This window comes from Carcharodon carcharias, chromosome 14, assembly GCF_017639515.1.
Source record: "Carcharodon carcharias isolate sCarCar2 chromosome 14, sCarCar2.pri, whole genome shotgun sequence".
Lineage (NCBI taxonomy): Eukaryota > Metazoa > Chordata > Chondrichthyes > Lamniformes > Lamnidae > Carcharodon > Carcharodon carcharias.
The window spans coordinates 131,188,848-131,210,896 of record NC_054480.1 but is presented as its reverse complement, the minus strand read 5'-3'; the positions used below and the strand labels follow the sequence as shown (position 1 = coordinate 131,210,896).

General features: G+C 40.7%; 1 protein-coding gene across 1 annotated transcript in view; it reads left to right on the top strand.

Moving 5' to 3' along the window:
* The window catches only part of LOC121286907 (GTP-binding protein Di-Ras2-like), a 48,633-nt gene that overhangs the window by 21,334 nt on the left and 5,250 nt on the right, over positions 1-22,049 (top strand). Inside the window, exons 2-3 of the mRNA XM_041204156.1 lie at positions 16,871-17,049; positions 18,117-18,288. The gene's annotated coding sequence lies outside the window, so the exon portion shown is untranslated. The remainder of the gene's footprint in view (positions 1-16,870; positions 17,050-18,116; positions 18,289-22,049) is intronic.

Here is a 22,049-nt window from a genome sequence, read left to right as displayed (position 1 = left end):
TATTTCATTTTTCTTGAGTTGTTGAATGCTATACAATAGTCCAAGAGGAAAGGTAGGGATAGTTGTTTCTCAAACCTTTGCTAGTGACATTGTCTGGAAGATGCTGCACAGTGAGTACCCCAGGGTGTCTCCCATTGATTTTTTTTTTAAACCTATCTCTTGCTTTGAACCCCCAAATTGAAATATATTAAATACAGAACGTGGAAGGAATGCACTGCAAGTTTGTCTGTATCTGTAGGAAGAAATTAGACTGGTTATCATTTCTGGATGCAAAACACTTATTGGAACTGAATAGTAGGTTGCTTGCCAACATCCCATCCTGCATGAATCGAAATTTCCTCCAATTAAATTTTGGGAAGACCAAAGCCATTGTTATTGAACCCCGTTACAAACTCCCTTCTCTCACTACCAATTCCATCCTCTCCCCCGGCTACTGCCTCATGCTGCACCTGACTTTTCTCAAGATATTTGATTCTAAATTGAGCTTCTCTCACTTTTATATGAGACTGTAAACTGAGGTCCTGTTTGCCCTCTAAGGTGAACACAAAAGATCCTATTTGAGGAAGAGCATTACTAAAACAGATTCAAAAGGAAGTTATCTTGGATGCTGGAAATCTGAAATAAAAATAGAAAGTGCTGGAAATACTCAGCAGATCAGAAAGCATTTGTACTGACGGAAACAGTTAACATTTCAAATTAGTGACCTTTTGTCTTTTATGTTCACCTGGGAGTGGCAGGTGGGGCTTTAGTTTAACGTTTCATCCAAAACACCTCCAATGCTGCAGCAGTCCCTTATGACTGCATTTTCAACATAGATTTTATACTCTAGTTTCTGGAGTGGGACTTGAACCCACAGCCTATTAACTTAGAGATAAGGGAGCTATCCACTGAACCATGGCCATACAGTTAAACATTCAGTTTCTTAAAACTTTTCCCTAATGGCTGGTAGCAATGCTCATTGATAATTATGAGAATGAAGGCGGTGAACTAAAGAATTTACAGCCACCAGGTTGCCAATGACGTCATTATCAAAGCTATGAATCAAAATATGATGTACTGGCCATTTTAACGTAATCCTTCAGAACTAAAAATGAATAATTACAGTTCATTTTTATTACATATTAACTACTGAGCTCCTCCTCCCAATTGAATTGTTTTGAAGTGATGAGCAGCCTCTGATTAAATCATAGGGATGCATTTGTTTCTAGCTGTAATGAGCTATTGCAGATGTTAATTGCTGGGTTGAACTAAGAATGAGTCAGTGGTTCTGCTCCTGGTGACCTGCAGGAATCTCCAGGGAAGCTATTCTCTTCTTTCCCCACTGTGTCGTAGTATTTGGTGATGCTGTTCATAATCGCAGATTGTTTATAATCGTTTACAAGTAGATACCATGGGAATTGTAGGGGGTGAGCTTGCACCATCCTTATCATGTTAAGTTCCCTGATTCCTTTTTGTCATAGTGAGCAAATGTTAAGCAGTCACCTGGCACCTTGATCATAGCAAGGGTGGTAAAAATCAGATGTGGTAATCACCCTGCTACTAAAGCCACCTGATGCAGTGAAATGATAGAATATTCTGAGCAATCGACTGCACTAAAAAATAATGTCCTGTCTGGAACTGTGCTGTGGGATCCTAGTGAACAAGGGCCAAATACTGTCCAAAATTACTCCATTCGCTATTTCAGCAGAACTGCCAGGTAGAGTGGCCAGCCCTGCAAGATTAATCTGGAGTCTTCAAGAATTAAGTATTAATTTGGACACTGCTGCAGGCAATTCAGCAGAAAAATAATCATAGCAGCAGTAAGGAAACTACACGTTTGTTTCCTTTTCAAAAAGGTGTTCATGCTTTCTCCAAAAATATTGGAGATGGGGGATAAGTGGCTGTGTGACTGTTGATCAAGAATTGGGCACAGCAGAATCTGTTCGCTTACCAAATGGTGTGGGAAGGCAGGGCCATGTGAGGATGGAAGTGTCTGGTGACCAGTGGAAGGAGTTGGAGGCAGGACAGCTGGAGGCAGTAGATCAGGGCTTCCCAAACTTGTTGGGAGTTGAGATTTTGGGACCAAGAGCCCTGAGACACCAATGGCGCTTGTGGAGCTCAGATTGAGCTCTAACCACTGCAAATCCTTGCATTTTTTTTCTATTGGTAAGTGTAGCCTAACAAACAGATCTTTGAGGCCTGACTGCTGCTGCAAAAAAGCCTGTGGAAAGGTAGACTGCAATTTAAACACCTCCCACCACACTCACTTCACCCTACTCCCTCCTCAGGAGGTGAAGCCCATCCCCCAACCCCCTGCTCAGCAAATGAAAACCTCCCCAAACCCCTACTCAGCAGCTGAAAACTCCACCTGCCCCTGCGCAACAGCTGAAGACTATTCCCTACCCCACCCCTTCCACTCAACAACTCTAGTACACCAAATCGTCACTCTGGGGTCACGTGAAGTCTGGGGCATTAAATTGGGGTCATATAGGGGAAAAGTTTGGGAGCACTGCATTAAATTATGTTATGAAACCAACTGAAGTTGGCAACCCAAGTGGTAAGCGGGTTAACCCTTCACTAAAATAGTGTTGAGTATAATTTCCAATTAAAATGTGAAACAGTTGAAAAATTATTGTCCTGTCGTAATTTCAATATTTGAATATTTTTTGGTTTATCGTTCAATATAAAGATTGACTGTCACTCATCTCTTCCCTGTAATTTTGAATGCCTGTGTCCATCTACTAGCAGCAGTTGTGAATCCAATGTTAAAGAGAAATAGCAGCAACAAGCCTGTCTGCTATCTCTTCTTCGTCTTAAGATGTGTGAGAGAAAATAGTGTGTTATACTTCTTGGCATGTGACCACAACATAGAGCCTGATTTATCCTCCTGAACGTTCGTCCAATACCCTGAAGCCTACTTCTAGGTCTTCCTGGCTAAAGACTCCCCAGCAGCCAGTAAGAGTCCAGTCACTAGGTTTTACAACTTCTGGCTTTACAAATGTTTTCAGCTGAACACATTCTGACAAGCAGAACCTGGTCTACAGATGGAGAAAATACACATCCATCACTCTCATCAACCTCTCTCATCCTTCATTATTCCCTAGGACTTCAAAACTGTGCAACTCATGCTTCCATTCTTCACTTTCTTCTATAATTGAGCACTTTTTCAAATTGGCTTAACCATTACTTCATAGTCTTAAAGATTTAACTTGCTGTGACTTCCACATGCTATATTTGTGTTGGATTCCAGTTGCCCAGTTCCTTCCATTCTGTACTTCCCAATTGTGCTGTTCACCCCAATTCGACCCTTGCCACCATTGGCCTTTAGCCCTCTAGGTCCTAAGCTCTTGGACCCCTCTACCTCGCCTCCTTTAAGTTGCTCCTTAAACCCTACCTCCTGGACCAAGCTTTAGGTCAGCTGTCCTAATATATCTTGGTGTAACTCAGTATCAAAATGTTCTTTGCTAACGCTCCTGTGAATCATCATGGAATATTTTTACTGTGAAAAATACTGCACAGTTCTACTGAAGCCTTATCTTGAGTTCCTGAGAACCATTAAGCTTTTTTTTTAAACTGAGGGGACTGAAGGTGAAGGCCCAGACCGTAGCACAGATGACAAGACTACAGCTAAGATGAGTTAATCAAGTAGGGGTTAAATTCTTCAACAGCACTTGCGAAACCCGTGACCTCTACCAGGGCCAGGGAAAGAAATCATAAGCCCTGGTGCTTTTCTTTTCAGGACCCTTATTTTTCCCCATCCCCAAATTTAACCTTCCCCCTCAATCGTGCATGATATTATTTCCCCTTTCAAGACTCACCAGTCAATTCACCAATTATAAAAAGATTCTAGTAACATGATAATGCCCATTTTTGGCATGTGTTTACAAATATCATCCAATTATATGCAGCATAGGTCATTAATATTAAGAGCAGCAAAGATATAATGCGGTGTTAGTTTGTGTGCTCCCTATTGGTGATCCCACCATAACTATTAAACAAACCAGAGAGTAACAGCATCGTGCGATATTGGTAATTTGACAGGAAAATATCTGTTTAGTTATTTATTAAACTGTGCAGACGATAACATTGATTTTGGTGACTTCCTCAATCCTCATTAACATATTCTGCACATTGGACCATATGAACACAGTGACAGCAAATTCATATTTGGGGGAAAGATTCAATACTTGCAACTCAGATGAACCGCACGAGATCTTTTCCATTCTGAAAAAGAGTTAGAAGACTCTCCTGGCTGGGTGCATCAAATTAGTCAATATAATTATTTCTTAGGGTTGTAATTGGATTCTATTTGATCAGTAATCTCAGGGTAGAAAGATCAAATGTCTCCTGAGCAACAAAGTGGAATGATTGAACAACATAGGTCTTCACTGTCAGTGAGAAGATACCTCAGGTGTCTCTGTGTGACACAACTTTTAAGAGGCCAAAAAACAAAGACTGGTCCACAATTTATTTTCTTGATCAGTAAGTCTGAAAACTCTGCTGATTGCTACTTCTCACTGTAATATATTTTCAATATATACTATGCAACATAACTTTATCACGATATTTCATTCCTCAAAAAATTCACAAAAGCACCAAGATAGAGTGGGATAATATGTAAATAGACAAAAGAATGAGCCTGAAGTTAATGGAAAAGACTCTTGAGAATCAAAAGCAGTGTAAAACAGGTTCTGATTCACCATGTGTCCATTATTCACTCCTGTCTTGCCAATTTCACCTCAAAAAGTCTGTTCACAGTAAACTTCTATTCGCAACAAAATAAACAGAACTCCAGCCATGATTGTACCCTCTGTTGTCAAGATAATTATGGATGACAAAGGCCATCAGCCCAGATCATCTCATCCATCCAGAATGACATACGAACATACGTAATAGGAACAGGAGTAAGCCATTTGGCCCCTCAAGCCTGCTCCTTCAGGATTGATAACATTGCCTACAATATGCCAGTGACCACAACTCAAAAGTATTTAATTGGTTATAAAAACATTTGAGACATTGTGAAAGATATTGTATAAATGTAGGTTTTATCTTTATTTCATTACACCTGCATTCAGTAGGCAGAGGGACCTGTAACAGTGGTGAAATTGGAGGCCCATTTCTGATTCTCCAAGGATGATTAATTACAGAGCAATCAACTGATGTTGATTAGGAAAGTGGCTACAAAGAAATCACTACATTTACAAAACAATTCAATGCTGCAGATAACACAACTGTAACATTCTGACTTCTCTGACGTCAACACACAATATACCATAAATGGCATCTGCCTCTCTTACGCCAATGACACTATCCCCAGGATTTGTCAATTAATATCTATCAACAGATTGTAGATTGAATTGTTGATCTGAATTTTTCAGAGAAGCATGACATATGGTACAAAAATTCAGTACCATTTTTATTCAAGAACTGGATTGTTTCCCTTTCCCAGAAGCTATCGTACAAATGACGGTGTTCGCTGTGAATTTACAGCTTAAAATGGAAAAATGTAATTAATAAATAAGAAATTCCAACAGCAAAGATAAGAGTCTGATAACAGTATCCTGAGAGAAGTCATTACTAGAAGCACTTAAGTCATAGAGGTTTCTATAAAGGCACTTTATGGTAAAAACCCATTATGCTGTTTGTCTGGGATTGCAATGGAATGTTTTGCCAAAGTTACAATGGATGATCAAGAATCCTCCTCACAGAGAAATTTCAGTCCCACAGTGTGACCACCTTGAGCTAGATTTTAAATGGGATGGTGTAGGTTGGGGTGGACCTAAGATGGAGTAGAGATTTCTAAAACCTTTCTTTAAGTAATCTCTTAATGATAAATAGGGATTTAATTCCCTGACTTTGCAAGAATAATACAACAGATAATAATGAGTCAAAATCTTGTTTTTCAGCATTCCTGGTTTTTAGCTTCTTACAATTATTTTGATGAGGCCCAAGATTCTCAAGCCTCTGGTACAGCAACACAGCATGTCATCAGAATTATGTCTTCTTTAGGGCATGATGAAAGTTTAGACTGCTATATATTTTTTATTCATTTAAGGGATGTGGGCATCGCTGACAGGGCCAGCATTTATTGCCCATCCCTAAATGCCCTTGAGAAGGTGGTGGGGAGCGGCCTTCTTGAACCGATACAGTTCATGTGGTGTAGGTACACTCACAGTGCTATTAGGGAGGGAGTTCCATTAACCCAGTAACAGTGAAGGAACGGCGATATATTTCCAAGTCAGGATGGTGAGTGACTTGGAGGGGAACTTCCAGGTGGTGGTGTTCCTATGTGTCTGCTGCCCTTGTCCTTCTAGGTGATAGCTGTCGTGGATTTGGAAGGTGCTGTGTAGGGAGGCTTGGTGAGTTCCTGCAGTGCATCTTGTAGGTGGTACATACTGTTGCTACTTTGTGTCGGTTGTGGAGGGAGTGAATGTTTGTGGATGGGGTTTGAATCAAGCGGTCTGCATTGTCCTGGATGCTGTCAAGCTTCTTGAATCTTGTTGGAGCCGCACTCATCCAGGCAAGTGGGGAGTATTCCATCACACTCCTGACTTGTACCTTGTAGATGGTGGACAGGCTTTGAGGAGTCAGGAAGTGAGTTACTTGTCACACGATTCCTAGCCTCTGACCTGCTCTTGTAGCCACAGTATTTATATGGCTAGTCCAGTTCAGTTTCTGGTCAGTGGTAACCTCCAAAATATTGATATGCTGGTTTAAATTCAAAATAAAATTGTGAGAAGTGTACAGTATTTAATTTTATAGTACCAAACCTTAAAAGTGACACACCCACCCCATCCCCAAATCTCCTCCACCCCACTCCCCAAACCCCTCCCAACCTCCCATCACTGCACCCCCCCACCCTCCCCATACCTTCCCCCACCTGCTTCCTCCACACACAGCATTCAATTTGCTCTAAAATAATTAGAGATTTTTTCACTTGCCATTTTTCAACCAGGAACACTGAGGAACACAGAGGAGATGGTGGCATAGTGGTATTGTCACTGCACTAGTATTCCAGCAACCTGGGTTTGAATCCCACCACAGCAGATGGTGAACTTTGAATTCATTAGAAAAATCTGGAATTAAAAGACCAATGGTGACCACAAAATTATTGTAAAAATGCCTTTTAGGAAAGGAAAGCTGCCACCCATACCAGGTTTGCCCTTTACCACAGCAATATCATTGACTTTTAAATGCCCTCTGAGCAAGGGCAGTTAGGGGTGAGCAATAAATGCTCACCTAGTCAATGACACCCACACCCATGAAATAAAAAAACTTAGTTGCTGCTGCTGACCATCGGGCAGCTTTGTGGTTTTCTGGCGTTCTTTCCAAAAAGAAATTGGTGGTGTCCAAGATGCTGATGGTGGCAGCAATGGTGGTTCTGCTGAAGGTCAGGCTTTTTCTTCTTGGAAATAATCATTGCCTGGCACTTAGGTGTTAAAACTATCACTTGTCAGCTCAAGCCTGGATGTTGTCCACCTCCTGCTCTAGGCTGGCACGTCTGATTTATTATACTAGGAGTTTCCAGTGGATCTAAACATGAGAATTATAAACTGGTAGAGGGAAGATCTTTTGTTTATTCATTTGTGGGATGTGGTTGTCGCTGGCAAGACCAGCATTTATTGTCCATTTCTGTACAACTGAGTGACTGGTAGGCCATTTCAGAGTCAACCACATTGGTTTGGGTCTGGACTCTATTATAGGTCAGACTAGGTAAGGACAGCAGACTTTCTACCTGCAAGGATGTTAGTGAACCAGTTAGATTTTTACAATAACATGCTAGTTGCATGGTAACCATTGTTGATGCCAGCTGTTTTTTTCAATTCCATGGGCTGTACCATGGTTGATATTGAGGATACTCATGGAGCCCCTTTCTCCCATTAGTTATTGACTTAAGTCCCGAAGTCATTGAGGATATGAGGAGTGTACACACTGGTTTAGTGACGATATAGGGAGAAGGTGAGAGGCCATACATAAACTAAATTTATTCGTGAGTGCATGTTTGTAGAACCCCTTACCTCATTGGTTTATCATTACCGTGAACTACCCAGTGTGCCGCATTGTCTGTCCAGACCTGATATCGTCCCTTTATCTACCTTGTCAACTGGTGCTTTAAAAAATTAATTTCTAATGACATTGAACCCTAATCCACTGTCCTTAATTAAACACAAAATAAACTGCAGCTGAAATTGAAACTAATCTTTGTGCTGTGTGTGCCCCCTGCACAAAAAGGATAACACCAGAATTAACAGCTATTACCCTAAGCACAATCTAATTTATCAACCTCAACTCCATCTAGGTCAGAAGTATGCAGCTAATTTAATCATCACATCGAAGGCTTTCATCGTATTTCTTCTGTAGTGTTCATCAAAATACAGAGTCACCCTTTCTCTCTCTCTCTCGAGGCTTCCCTCTGCTGTTTGAAGCAAGTTAGAATACATAAGCTTTCTTTGAAATTCAATCCTCAAATGCCTGAGCTGGGAAATGAAATTGTTGTGAATGTCTGTCTTTTTTCCTTTCTCAATTTCCACTGAATCTCACCCTTTCAGACTCATATGATATTGGAAGTTTGCTAAGTATTAAAAAAATGATTAAAGGTAAGTTCTCCCTTATAAATTTCTGTCTCATTTCTCTGGAGTCCAACAGCAGCCCTCTGCCTTTGACCATGTTGTAATTATGGTGACCAAATTTACAACTTTATCAACTGATATAATCAGTAATAAGTTGCCTTTGCCCCTCAGGCCAGGGATTGACATTTGGCAGGATGAGAACATTATCTTAAAGTCTGGTCACTGTAGTAGGAAAACCGAGGGTTATTCAGTGTGATTTGGACAAGCTGAGTGAATGGGCAAGTGCATGGCTGATACAGTATAATGTGGATAAATGTGAGGTTATCCACTTTGGTAGCAAAAACAGGAAGGCAGATTATTATCTGAATGGCTATAAATTGAGAGAGGGGAATGTGCAACAAGATCTGGGTGTCCTCATACGCCAATTGCTGAAGGTAAGCATGCAGGTGCAGCAGGCGGTAAAGAAAGCAAATGGTATGTTGGCCTTCGTAGCCAGAGGATTTGAGTACAGGAACAGGGATGTCTTGCTGCAATTGTACAGGGCCTTGGTGAGACCACACCTGGAATATTGTGTGCAGTTTTGATCTCCTTATCTGAGGAAGAATGTACTTGCTATAGAGGAAGTGCAGCGAAGGTTTACCCGATTGATTTCTGGGATGGTGGAACTGACATATGAGGGAAGATTGAGTCGGTTAGGATTATATTTGCTGGAGTTCAGAAGAATGAGGGGGAATCTCATGGAAACCTATAAAATTCTAACAGGTCTAGGCAGGGTAGATGCAGGAAGGATGTTCCCAATGGTGGGAGGGTTCAAAACCAGGGGTCACAATCTAAGGATACAGAGTGGACCATTTAGGACTGAGATGAGGAGAAATTTCTTCACCCAGAGAGTGGTGAGCCTGTGGAATTCACTATCACAGAAAGAAGTTGAGACTAAAACATTGTATGTTTTCAAGGAGGAGTTAGATATAGCTCTTGGGGCGAAAGGGATCAAAGGATATGGAGAGAAAGCGGGAGCAGGCTATTGAGTTGGATGATCAGCCATGATCATAATGAATGGTGGAGCATGATTGAAGGGCCGAATAGCCTACTCCTGCTCCTAGTTTCTATGTTTCAGGAAGCGCAAGGTTTTCTCTACCAAAGAAAGATCCCGTGGCACTTTTTTGATGAAAATCTGAGGAGTTTCCCCCCCTGTGTCCTGATTAATATTTATCCCTCAATAACACTCTAAAAGCAGATTATCAGTCATTATCAATCTAGAATCAACTACAATCTACAGTCCCAACCATTATAGCATCAAACTTTTTCTTAAAAGATATTGTTATTTTTACCATCTCTATTCCACCACCCATCTGTTAAATATTCTTTGTGTGACGAATTCTCAGACATCCATCGAAAATTTGCATTTCCTAGTTTGAACTTGTGACTCCCTGTCATGTTGTCTGTGGGACCTTGCACACAAATTGGCTGCTGCATCCCCTACATTTTTTTTATTCTTTCATGGGATGTGGGTGTCACTGGCAAGGCCAGTGTTTGTTGGAGATCCCTAGTTGCTTTTGAACTGAGTGGTTTGCTAGGCTATTTCAGAGGGCAGTTAAGAGTCAACCACATTGCTGTGGGTCTGGAGTCACATATAGACCAGACCTGGTAAGGTTGGCAGATTTCCACCCCTAAATGGATGTTAGTGAACCAGATGTGTTTTTACGACCATTGACTGAGACTAGCTTTTAACTCCAGATTTTATTAATTGAATTCTGATTCCACCAGCTGCCATGGAAGAACCTATGTCCCCAAAGCATTAGTCTGGGCCTTTGGATTACTAGTCTAGTGACATTACCACTACACCACCATCTAAACCCATAGTCTTCTTACAGCAGTGACTACAGTACAAAAGTACTTCATCGGCTGTGAAGCACTTTGGGGCATCCTTAGGTTTGAAAGGTGCTATATAAATGTAAGTTTTTCTTGTTGAAACTTATGGTAATGTGGATTAAATGTGGCTTTTGTTCCTACATCAAAAGCCAAGACAATCTACGATGATAAAAGCGAAATAATGTGGAGGCTGGAAATCTGAAACAAAAACAGAAAATATTGGAAAAACTCAGTAGGTCTAACAGCATCTGTGGAGAGACAAACACAGAGTTAACATTTTGAATCCTTGTGACTCTTCTTCAGAGCAATGATGATGCTGCTGGCCAAAATATATGCAGCTTGTTTACCTATTTGGTGAGAGCTGTTAATTACTTGTTGTTTGTAAAACGTGAGTGATATCTCACAACCCAAGAGATTCTGCAGACAGCATCCACAAAACTGATCCACAGCCTTGGAACAGAGATTTGAGAAAGAACCGCGAAACTTGGGATTTTTAAGCCTTGAAAGATGGGACCGATAGCTAAGTAGGATAGTAAGCAATATTAATAAAGTAAATCTGAACATTGTTTCAAATTAAATTGTGACAGCATGACAGGGAGTCACAAGTTCAAGCTAGGAAAATGCAAATTTTCAATGGATGTCTGAGAATTCTTCGCACAGAGTTTTCAACAGATGGGGTGGTAGCATAGTGATGGTAAAAATAATAAAATCTTTTAATATAAAGTTTGATGCGATAATGGGTGGGACTGTAGTTTGCTAGATTGTAGTTTCTAGATGGATATGCTAGGAATGAACCAAATCTCCATTCAGATATCTATCAGCTTTCAAGTGCTAACTTCGTTCTGTTTCCCTAAGATCTTGAGCATATAATCTATACTGACATCCCAATGAAATACTAAGAAATGCTGCATTATTAGAAGTGCAGTTTTTTGGATTAAATATTAAACTGAGGTCCTGTCTACCTTTTCAAGATATAAATTACTCTGTTTGAAGAAGAGCAGGAAATTCTCCTAGTGTCCTGGCCAATAATTATGGAATAAAAGAATGATATAGCCATTCAGCCTATTGGCCCAGTGCTGGCTCTTTGAAAGGGCCATCTAATTTATCCTGCTCTTTCCACATAGCCCTGTCAAAATTTTCCCCTTCCAGTTTTTATCCCATTCTCTTTTGAAAGTTATTATTGAATTTGATTTCACCCCCTTTCAGGCAGCGCATTCCAGATTATGGCAACTCACTGGATAAAAAAAATCCTTATGTCACCTCTGGTTCTTGTACCAATTATCTTAAATTTGAGTCACTGGTAACTGACCTTTCATTAGGAATGAATCCTCCTTATTTACTCTATCAAAACCCTTCAAAGTTTTGAATATTTCTATCAAATCTTAATCTTCTCTGCTCTAAGGAGATCAACTCCAGTTTCTCTGGCCTCTCCACATAACTGAAGTCCCTTATCCCTGGTAACATTCTCTTCTGCTTCCTGCTCAAGGTCTTGACATCCTTCCTAAAGCGTAGTGCTCAGAATTGGCCACAGTATTTCAGTTTGGACTTAACCAGTGTTTTTTAAAGGTTTAGACTAACTTCCTTACTTTTATAGTACAGGCCTCTGGTTTTAAATCATAGATCTTTCTACTAGCCTTTTCAACTTATCTTGCACATTCAGAGACTTGCGTTTGAACATCCTTAGATCTCTCTGTTCCTGCATCCCCTTAAAAACTGTACCACCAAAAACAGATCATTAATCTCGTTTGCTCTGTGCGGGATCTTGCTGTACACAAATTAGCTGCTGCATAATTTAGGGCTGCACTTCAAAGAAAGTCATCACTTTGGGATGTCTTAAGGACATAAAGGACCCTATATAAATGCAAGTGCTTTCCATTCTATCTCGTGCTTTTGGTATATCATTGTCATTTGCAGCCCAAGGTGGCTGAGGAAGAGTGCAGCCGTGAACTTTTCTTCCAGATCTAGATTTTGTGTCACTTCACTCACCTTATCTGCCAGTTTGCAGCTTACACTGTTCATGCTCTGCCTTTCATTTATACCTCTTTTCATTTTGTCTTGCCTGGTGTGGGCTGCTCTGTTTACAGCAATCTTCTTTAAACTTGGGGATTTGGGTTAAAATCCAATGAAGACTGCTGGACTGAAAGTCTCATATCTCTAATACTTCTAAATGAAATGAGTTTGACCATCTTAATTAAGTTTCTGATAGGTATGATTCCACAGTGTAATAACTGCACACATTTGAGCTCTAATTGCCACTAAATTGTCAACCTCAATCAGAAAAGGCTTAATGGAAATAACAGTGCCTTCTTTCTATTCATTTTTCTTTTGACTGCAACTCTGCTCCTGCATTGAGATTGGACCAGATCCCAGGGAAGTGTCATTAGCATAAATGGGCAGGGGTGGAGGATAAGTTATGTTGTTCCTTCAGTTTCCACTCCACTGGCTGAGGTGTGCAGGAATATCTGAGTGGTGCATTGGCACTCTATCCCCGAAGGCTGTTACGGATGCTTTCTGTGAGGTATGAGATGAGTTACAAAACAGCCACCTACAACCACTGGAACTCCCCTTCATCTGGGAAGAAGCAATGGGGATCCAGCAAAAGTGGGTCCAGCTCCAAATTCTAGGCTCTCCACCCAGGAGTAAACCATGTTCTACCCTCCCAGGCCCAAGCACTTTTGACCTATAGTCTTAAAATCGCACAGTGGGATATTAGCATGCAAACACTGATTGTGTCCTCAAGAAATTTCTTCCTCTGCCCATAAGTTGAGTCACAATGTAATTTGATATTTGTTCATCTTTATCCTAAATACCAGAATATAGAAGATGCTTTGGGTAATTGTATCTATTTTAAGTTTTATTGGCTCTCAGGGGTTTTTATTATAAAGTGACTATGAGAAACAAAGTCTGGACTAAACTTTACTCCCTCCACCTATAAATTTGGCAATAAAAACAGAAAATTCAGGAAATACTCAGCTGGTCTGGCAGCATCTGTGGAGAGAGAATGTTTGAGGTCTGCGATCTTTCATCAGAACTGGGAAAAGTTAGAAATGTAATAAGTTTTGAGCAAGTAAAAGGGGTGTGGATGTGAGGAAAAAGCACAAAAGGTTTAGGTCTGTGATAGGGTGGAAGGCAGGAGAGATTAAATAAGAAAAGGGATGATGGTACCTGACCAAAGGGAGTGGACAAGGAAAGTTAACCCTTTTTGTCTCGTCACAGATGCTGCCAGACCTGCTGAGTATTTCCAGCATTTATGTTTTTGTTTCAGATTTCCAGCATCCTCAGTATTTTGCTTTTGTTTAAGTTTGGCAGGACTGATTTTTAAATTGCACTCACTCTTTCCATTGATTTGCATAGTATTTACAGAATAGAAACAGACTGTTCAGCTGAACTGATTGGTGCTTAACCTCCGCACCAGCCTCTTCTCACCCTATTTCATCTAACTCTATCAACATAACCTACTACTCTTTCCTCCCTCATGTGTTTACCCAACTTCCCCTTAAATGCATCTCTACTATTTGCCTGAAGTTATGGTCAAGGACTACTCTATTCTCTGCTAATCTTAATGGGCCTTATAGCAGCTTAATTAATTCCCTAATGCCTTTTCTAATAAACTCAAAAGGAAACACGTTTGAAGCCAATGAAACAAAGAGGCTGGGAATAAATCTATGTATATAAGAGTTTTGAGAGCTTCTATCACACTCCAAGCATTACACACGCACACACCAGATGTCACACATTCTATAAAACAACTGAACAAACATAAACAGCTACTTCTTGCTGTTTTTCCTCCGTTCTTGAGATAACCTGAAAATGGTGAGATAACAGAGTGAGGAACTCAGCAGCTGCCAGTCTAGACAGCCTAGCAACAACCCCAACAACAACCCTCTCCTTGAATCAGATCATTCCCTAAAGGGAGCTCTGAACAATGGCTTTAAAGGGGCAGGGAAGGATAACAGCTAACCATGCAAAGAATCCTATAACTTCAGCCTCCACATGAGGATGAGCAGTGGCATCATGGGAACGCCATCCCCTCCATATTCCCCTCCCCATCCCTTCCCAAGTCACATATTGCCCAGACTTAGACATATATTGCCATTCCTTCATGATGGGTCAACTCGCAGGAATCCTTGTCTATCACAATCAGCACACGACTACAGCGGTTCACAGAGAAGAAACCTTTTCAGAGCAACGAGGGAAGGGCAATCAGTGGTGCATTGTGAAGATCATTTGTGAACACCCACAAATTTAAAAACATACAAGGAACCCTGTTGAAAATCAGCTGAAAAAAATTTAAAATGGAAGGAAGAAAGTGAAAGCTATCTGGAATAAAAGTTTGAAAACATTATTGAAGAAGTGGAAAGGAAGTCTTGCACTTTTCACAACACCCCAAAGCATTTTACAGCCAATGAAGTCATTTTGAAGCAAAGTCACTATTGTAGAAAAGATGGCAGCCAATTTGCATGCAGCAAATGCCCAGATTACCTGATTTTGATTGAGGGATAGATATCAAGTAGGACAGTGAGGCTGACTCTTCTTTGAAATAGTGCCATGGAATCTTTTACATTGACCTAAGAGTTAAACAGGTCCTCAGTTGAGCACCTGAACTGAAAGACAGCACCTCTAATAGTACAACACTCCCTCGGTATTGCATGGGAGTATCAGCTTTGATCTCAAATCCTGGAGTGGGACTTGAACCCACAACCTTCTGGACATAGAGGTGAGAGTGCCAATCAACTGAGCCAGCACTGACACCAATGCATGGATTGGAAGTTGCAATTTATAGCATTTCTACCCATCGGGACATCTCAGATCCATCTGCCTATTGTTCTGCCTTCGGGGCAGGGTTCTACTGCAGATTTACAGATTTTCAATTTAAAATGCATCATGACTGTTCCTTCCATGGCCAGCAAGTCCTCGAGTTGGACTTGAACCCTGAGCTTCTGGCTCAGAGGTAGGGTCACTACTTACTGAGCCCACAAGTCCTCCTAATTAGGGAGGGGTGGCTAAATTAATTTATGATACTTTCCTCATAGTTTTTCATTTTTGGATTATCCTCTGCAAGGTGGCCTGGGGTTGTAGTTGCATCCATCAAGTGCATTCCCACTGTATGTCAGTCTATTACTAGTCTCCACTTACCAGGGTGGTCTGGAGGGAGGCCTGACTTGAACCCAAGCCCTCTGACACTGGGATAGAAATACTATAGCTAGAGCTTCAGTCATAATAAAGAAAGAAAGATTTGCATTGCTTTAACACCTTTCACCTTTAGCACTTTTCAGCCAAAAAAACACTTGTGAAGTGTGGTCACTGTTGGAAAATAGGAAAAGTAGCAGCTAATTTGCAAAAACAGCAAAGTCCCACAAACAGCAACGTGATAATGGCCAAGTAATTTGTTTTTTCATGATGTTGTTTGAAGGATAAATGTTGGCCAGGACACCTCCTCTGTTCTTCACGTAGTGTCATGGGATCTTTTATGACAACAAGAATGGGCTGCAAGGGCTTCGGCTTAACATCTCATCTGAAAGATGGCATCTCTGACAGTGAAGAAATTCTAAAAGTTAACTCTGTTTCTCTCTCCACAGCTGCTGCCTCACCTGCTGAGTATTTCCTGTATTTTCCATTTTTATTTCACTCACTACCACATTTTTCTATGTATAATATACGTTTATTTTATGGATATAATGTACAATGTGGCTACGAGAGTAGGTCAGAGGCTAGGAATCCAGTGGCAAGTAACTCACCTCCTGATTCCCCAAAGCCTGTCCACCACCTACTAGGCACAAGTCAGGAGTATGATGGAATACTCTCCACTTGCCTGGTTGAATGCAGTCAAGAAGCTCAACACCATCCAGGACAAAGCAGCCCGCTTGTTTGACACCCCATCTACAAATATTCACTCGCTCCACCACTGATGCACAGTAGCAGCAGTGTGTACCATCTCAAAGGTGTACTGCAGGAATTCACCAAGGCTCCTTAGACAGCACCTTCCAAACTCACAACCATTATATCTAGAAGGACAAGGGCAGCAGACACATAGGAACACCACAACCTGGAAGTTCCTCTCCAAGTCACTCACTATCCTGACTTGGAAATATATTGCTTTTCCTTCACTGTGGCTGGGTCAAAATCCTGGAACTCCCTCCATAACAGCACTGTGAGTGTACCTACACCATATGGACTGCAGCAGTTCAAGAAGGCATTTCACCACCACCTTCTCAAGGGCAATTGGTTTGGACAATTAATGCTGGCCCAGCCAGCGACGCCCACATCCCATGAATGAATAAAAAATGTTATAATCAAACAGCAATTACAGGAAAGATTTGTTTCCATATATTTTTGCTGTATCCAAATTCTTAATAAGGTATTTTGTAACCTTCACTGAGAACCTTCACTTGGCTTAAGCAATTTATGAATCAGCTGGTAATGAAATAACAATAAAATTACACCCATAGGTATTATTCGTGGTGGTTTGTCAAGTGACCTGAGCCCAGCCATTAGAACACACCCCCACGTAACGATCGTTCTACATATAATATCGGAACGGCTTTATGAACTCTTGCACTGCACGTGTTTCATCAAGAAACGACCATCATTCGACTTACTTCTGGACTTGATTTTGGGTCTGCAAGAGGTAATTCTATTTAGAGTTGGAGAATGTGATTAGTGGAGCCATAAGAAGGCTCCTTGAGTGGTAAAAGCTGTATTTAATTTGAGGTAGGGCCATGTAAACCTGGACATTGTGGCTGAGGTGATATACGAACGCATGAGCGAGTCGCTAAAAATGTTGAAGGAAGCTTCAATTTGTTTTAAATAATGGGCCGGGGAATTTGAAGCGATACGCTGGCATCAAACGATGTCATTTTTAAACTGAATTGGCTGAAGAAAATTGTGCATGTGGGGGTTTAAAAATAGGCAAATTGGAACGAAGTGCTACCGAGTGGTTTTTTTATTTTGGAGTGAGGAGATCCCATCTTTGGGAGTTATCGGGGATAAAGGTAGTCACTGCTCGGAGTTTAAAGGCTGGAGAAGTTACTACGATGAATCAAATTGAATGGGGAAAGTGTTTTGAGTTTAGAACGAAAACCTCCAGGGGAGAGCTGGACCTTTGTTCCCAGGTGAAAGGTCCCAGAAGCTGACAAAATGTTTCATTACCACCGAGGTTCTGAAAAGCTCTTCCCCCCAGGACCTCCCTCAATCAAATGAAAGAGAATCTGCAGTCGGTCACAGCTTCAAATCTCTCTCGGCCTGCCTACCTCTCCTTCCCGTTAGTTGCAACGACCCCTCGCTCACGACACGATGCTGTGGGCCGGTGCACGGGAGAGAGAGAGAGGGAAGAAAAGCAAGTGGTTTGTGCATGCTGCTGGGTCTATCTTCACATACGAAGGAAACGAACCGTGTCTAATGCGATAAAATTCATGGATGAATGGAGACTGGTGTGTGTGTGTGGGGGAGGGGGGGGGGGTTGGGGGTTGGCGTTGTGGAGAGAGAACTGATTGCCTTGCATTCATGAGGCAACTGTAAATATCAGCAGTTTCCTGTTTTACTGTAGAATTATGTTTATAATCATTACAAACTAGGGTCAGACACATGAGAGGATAAATATACACGGCGCTCTGATTGTGAGGAATTACCGTTTGTCTATATATATATATATATATATATATATATGTACGTGTAAAAATATATAAATTACTTCAGTTGCAGGAGGTGGTGGAATGTGCTGAGTCCGGGAGCTGTCCGCGCTCTTGTGGTGCTGAAAGAAGCGAACGAGAATGTGAAGGAGAGAGAGAGAGACACACACACAAGCCAAGACAACACACTGACTGGATCTGGACAACGTCGCGCTGCACAGGCACACTATACACTAAAGGTAACTGTCGTCTTGTTGATGTGCAGTGCAGATGCACTTTCTCCTTCTATGTGTCGCGCTGCTGACACAGAATTTCCGAAAATGTGTGCAATGCATTCATAAGAAATAATGTGTGATTGCTGAACGGAAGCTGCTCAGAGCGGGACGCCAGGGTGGGAGCCCGCAATTTTTCTAATAGGAGCCTGGAAAGGTAGGATTAAAAGAAAGTGGATCATTATGAGTTGGTGTTTAAAGTGCGGAGAGAGAATAAAACGTTAAGGGGGAGGGGAATGTAAATCTTCCATCGCTTAAACCACATGTACACGTTTGTGCAAATGAGTGTTTTAATCCATCAATGCAAACGTGTGGAAAGATTAGTCTGCGCGTGGAACTGTCAGTCTTTGCCTGTGCGTAAATCATAATAAATGGCAAAATTGTGTGTAATTGTGGGTATGTAAGCGTACAAGAGGTAGCGTTGGACAATTGTTGAGAGTTCATATCACAGTGTGTAAATGTGTAAGTACCGCGCGTGTGTGTTCCAGGCATAGCGTGCAAGTGTGCGAAGGATAGTGTGTGTGTGTGTGTTTGTGTGTGTAAGTGAGAAGGAAGCCTAGAAGTCATCGATGTCTTCAGGTTCAAGGGCTGAAAAAGGTGAATTCAGGTAGTTCTGGGAATCTCAAAGCTTATAGTTCAATCAGTTTTCGATTGCTTAAGAATTGAAACCAGGGGTTGAACGGGCATCGTAGATTTTTTACAGTGAGATTTTAAAACCATCTGAAAAATGGGAAAATATTTATTACACAATACATAAAGGGCAATCAGTTTAACTCCGAATACATTCTGCTTACCAGAGGAGAGGTAGCATTTAGCTTAAGGTCGGACATGGCCTGGTGTGCCTCGATGATTTCAAAAGAGTTGGAAATTGGATAAGCTGAAAAATCAAATGCTGCCTGTGGGTGTCAACATTTTTCAAGCCATTTGAGCCACGGCCACCGCTCTCGGTTCAAATTACACTCAATGCATTTATCGAATGAGTTGAATGTTCAGAAGGATTCATTTTGGAGGAGATGAATGAAACCAACAGGGTCGAGTTTATTAATAAGCACTTACAGCAGCCTGAAGGTGAAATGGGGAAACCACAACTTCCTTAATTAGGTGGCTTTTAAATAAGTTATAATTAATCAAATAGACTGCATTTTTGTTTGCACAGGAGGTGGGTATAAGTAAAGGGGGTGGTGGGGGGTTCCTAACATCCATTCTTTATTCCAGGGATCTAAGAGAATTTACCAGATTATTAGCAACAGACTAAAGGTAACGAAAACAGAACAAAGATCATGGGCTAAGATTTCTTAATATATTCATCAGTTAAAACAGAGGACTTCTTTGTGTTTGATCTGAACAAGTAGAGTTCATGCTTGTACCCTGCATTGTGAGGGAGAGTGAAATTCTTGTCGGCAATAACTTTAAATCCATCTGAACTCTGTAGGTTAGACCTAAAAGTTCAGAGTCGTCGCCTCTTACACTGCAGCATAGTTTCCCTGCAATCCTTGGCAATCCTTGGCCTATAGCAACAACACTCGCAAGGTGGTGAAAATGTTTAGTCACAGAAGTTAAAACGTTTTGTATGTCTTACTACTAATATATACACAGAAACAATCTTCTGAGAAGGTCCAAGTAAGTTCAAAAATTAGAACATAACTGTCTCAGTGCCACGTAAGAATGTGCCCAAGACGTAAAAGCATTTGGAAAAACAATTTGTTCTGTATTTGAAAGTTGTACATTTGTGTGTGCATTGTGTCAATTTTTCCAAATTTTCAGGAACATGTGCTGCAAAACCTCTTACCCTATTTTTGGCAAGGATTTGAACGTTCGTGCTTATGAAAATAAGAGTTGCCAGCAGGTGTGTACTTATTAGTATTATGCCTGTACTGGGGAATTTAATATTCTTCCATTTTAGACTTTTAGTAGCAGCAAACACACTGGCATCAAGCGTAACAAAAGCAACTGACATAAAAAAATCTTGCTATACCTCCTACTCCACCCTCCCCTCAAAATCCTAGAGCTTCACTTCTTTACGACAAGATTTTCCTATCTCCTCCGCCTTTTACAGCTGAACAAAGTTGTCTGTTTACTTCCCGTTTGTGGGTGAATTTGAGCTATGGATCATTAGGAATTGGGTTCAGATTGTCCAATTCCACAATGAAAGAAAGACTTTCATTTCATGAGTCTATCCTTCCCCTTTCCCCCACTTCAGGTCACATCCATAGCGAGAGACAGTGTGATGGCCAGTTCTGGAACAAATCTCTCCAGAAAACCATCTTATTGATTTCAAATTGGACAAGGTTGGAGAGAGGCCCTGAAGTTATGGGGCAAAGTATTTTCTAAGGAGGACGCACTTCAGGACAGTAACATGGATCAGTATGTTAAGATTGTATGATAAATATCTGCATGTGACTATAAATGCATGTGACACTAAGGCATGATTCGGTCTGCTTTTTTAACCTTAAAATCCTTTGTTTGCATACTATGCTTCTCTAAATGTTGTTAATGGAACTTGTCTAAGACAATCAACTTTGCGCCATCTTCAGTTAGTTTTAAGGTCATGTTGTCTTATAGCATTGTTTCTAGTCTGATTCATGAATCTATTTTTGTCAACTGAGATAGCAATAGATAGTTGATTTGTCAAAATGAAGTCTCTTTGAGACAGATCTCACTCCACTGGGTTCTGTATCCTGTTACATTGGATGTGATTAATTTTATTTCTAACAAGACTGAGTTTCTTTTCAAGAGTTGAATTACAGTGGCTTCATTATTTTTCTTCCACAAATGCTGGAAAGGTGAGAACTTATATTGCCAGCACACCAAAAAATACTTTTCTCAAAGTTTATGAATGAATTAATTGCATTCTCTTGATTACAACTGTAGATTGCCATTCAAATAACTTCTTAGAAAGTAATTGGAATGCAAATCCTCAAATGAAAGATAAAATTTCAGTTCAACTGAACAACGGTTCTTTTGAAGACCACCATTTGGAGCACTCTTCATCTCGAACTTCCAATCTTTAAATATGCACTGACTGCTTATTGAAGCACAGATTGAAAAAACATTGGTGCTTCCTAATTGCATCATGTGTCTTGGCTAGAATGCTACCATACAAAACCTTTTTGTAGCAATTCACACATAAAGCACTGTCTAATCACTGACATATGAATGTTCCCTCTCCAAAGTTACTGTCAATGAATACTGTAATAGTGATAAAGCAACAGCTTAAAGCTCCAAGCTGTCATGTTGCAATGTGAGCTAGTGTCTTTAGGTATTGGCATGACTGTTTGAATTTGTAATCTAGATTTTTATTCCTAATGGGAAACTTTATTGCAGTGCATTGACAACCATGTTAAATTTGAGGTCTTATTTAAGGATATCCATGAAAAAATGTTTGTAATACCTAATTTGAGTCTTGTAAAAGTGTGTCAAGAATACCTGAGGATGTATTAATGTGTTGACCATGACAAGAGTAAGCTGATAAGAGTAAGAGATGTGTGAGATATATTCAGCTGGAAAACAAAGACCAGCTTACACCAAGGAATCAGGTTCAAGGTAATTTCCCTAAGCAGCAAGGCTTTTGGAAAATTGAACAGAAGGAACTGTTAACATTTTACATAGAAGCACTAACAATATCATTTAAGAATGTGGTCAAAACTAACTGTGTCCTGATGGAATGATAAAGCTCATTGTGAGATTTTTGTTCAATTTAAGGTATTAAATTCTAGACACCTAAGATA